Source organism: Felis catus, chromosome F2 (assembly GCF_018350175.1).
Source record: "Felis catus isolate Fca126 chromosome F2, F.catus_Fca126_mat1.0, whole genome shotgun sequence".
NCBI classification, from domain to species: domain Eukaryota; kingdom Metazoa; phylum Chordata; class Mammalia; order Carnivora; family Felidae; genus Felis; species Felis catus.
Window position 1 is genome coordinate 3954721 of NC_058385.1, and position 2058 is coordinate 3956778.

The window sequence follows — 2058 nt, forward strand, 5'->3', positions numbered from 1 at the left end:
TGGAGGGAAAAATCCAAGCCCACAATAGGAAAAAATCGTGAACACTGTCTGGGCAATAGCAGAACCCAGAGAATATATTCTTTAATGGAAAATTTCTCGGCACTTCATAATTGACCTTTTGATATACAATGACCTACTAAATTTGTAATTTGTTGTTCTCAGTATTGAGGTCCATAGGATGAGCTAGGAAATCCCCAAATCGTGAGTTGAATTCCATAAGGGGTTGTTTCGTGCTTGAATTTTTTCTTCCTTGTCGAAGAGGCAGCAATGGAAATGGGAACCATCTCTCTTGGCATGAGGAATGTGTTGAAAAGCCACAGCGTGGCCCACCTTAGAGTGGAGGGATTCAGTAGACTGCGGCATGTGTAGCAGCCCGGATTTGTCAGTCCTGTAGTCTTTCCAGTCAGTCTGGGTTCATTGGTTGGATGAACAGAACACCCAGCGACTGCTTTTGTTCCTGGGGAGCCACTGTGGCCAGCATGGAGGTGTCTTTAGCACCTTCACGTGGAATGTAGGCTGGGGTGCCTGCAGAGGCTGGATGACAGACAATGTGAGGGCTGCAGACACTGGGAGCATATTTGTAGGGTAGGAGCAGCGAGAGTAGCATGAGGCACTATGTTCTGCACGTCAGCTGCGGGAACACCGACCCTCTGAGTGGCAGTACGGAGGCCACCAGAGGCTGGGGCGTTACCAGTTGGAGCCAGATGGTAGAAGGGTTGGACAAGGCCCAGGCTGGCGTAGAGTGCGTGATATTCCTCGGAAGCCGTAAGGTCTCCTACCTTGTTACCAGCATAGTTTAGGCCTCATCGGTCAGCTGAGCCTTTCTCTCTTCCTTCCTGGGGGCCAGGGCAGCATATGGCGGCTTGGAGCCACCATGCCTCCATTCATGTCAGTGACTACTTTGCCTCTTCAGGGGAGGAGAAACACATGTAGCCAAACCCTATGCTTTCCCCCTCCTCCAGCGTTACCTTAGCCCAGGTGAGTGATTCCAAAGGAGAAAGCTGTTCCCTTGACTTCCCATCATCAATGGAGTTACCCAAGTTCTCTAGTGTAGAGGTTCACTTCCCGATATTGATGAATTGACTAGTTTCTGCTGTCCAAATCTCCATTTTTAACTCAACCTGTCATTCACTTTTTTTTTTTTCCTGTGAAGGGGCTAGAAATATGACTTTTCTTTTCCATTCATCTCTTCCAGGCCTTTATTGGCACCTTCATGCTTTTCACAGCTCCCAGAGTCAAAGCATTTGGATTTCCCACTGGGATTTCTCACCACCTTGACGCTTAAGGTCTTGCCAAATTGGACGAATAGCTCTTTCGGACTCTCGCCATTCACCTCCTCCTTAAAGTTTTTGATGTAAGCATTGGTGCATTCCTTGGCTTGGGCTCCCAGCTCAGCTTCCCACCTTGGGAGACTTGAACCTGTTCACAAGCACTTCATAGTCATAGAGGAGCCAAGGCCTTGTCAGTAGCCTTTTAGGTCTTCAAGTGGACAAAGGCATAACCGTGAGAGCCTTTCTCATCACGCACCACCTTGCAGGACAGAATGTTTCCAAAGGCAGAAAAAGTATCATGCATTGCCTTGTTTCCTAGAGATTTGTCCACGTTCTCACTGAAGACATTCCTCAGAGCAGATTTTCACGAAGAGGGGGATCACATGATGCAAAGTGGCTTTCCCTTAATCACATCAAATTTCGTGGTGCCCAAGGCATACCTGGCATCAATAGGCTGCTGGAAGTTGATGGAGTTGTAACCCAGGGAGCACAGGTGATCACGTCAGACCTGGATGGACAGCACAAGCCCAGCAGGACAGCTTTTCATCTGGCAAGGCCTCCCTGCCTTCCGAGGGTGGGTAAGTCCCATACAGGGGCAGCTAGGGGCAGAAGCGTTGCTCTCCCCTGCCCCCGCCACCCCGAGCCTCACCAGGAGGATGTCCCATGAGGAGCACACAGGTTGAAGGGGGCCCTTCTCAGAGCTGTGGCCCGGGCTGCGCCCACATTTGTGGCCCAGGCTGCGCCCAGGCTGTGCCCAGTTGGCACGGAGTGAAGCTAAGGGAAGCTG

At 50.5% G+C, this 2058-nt stretch overlaps 1 pseudogene; it reads right to left on the bottom strand.

Moving 5' to 3' along the window:
• Positions 1 to 500: 500 nt before the first annotated feature.
• LOC101092987 lies at positions 501 to 1818 on the bottom strand (annotated as a pseudogene).
• Between the last annotated feature and the right edge of the window lie 240 nt (positions 1819 to 2058).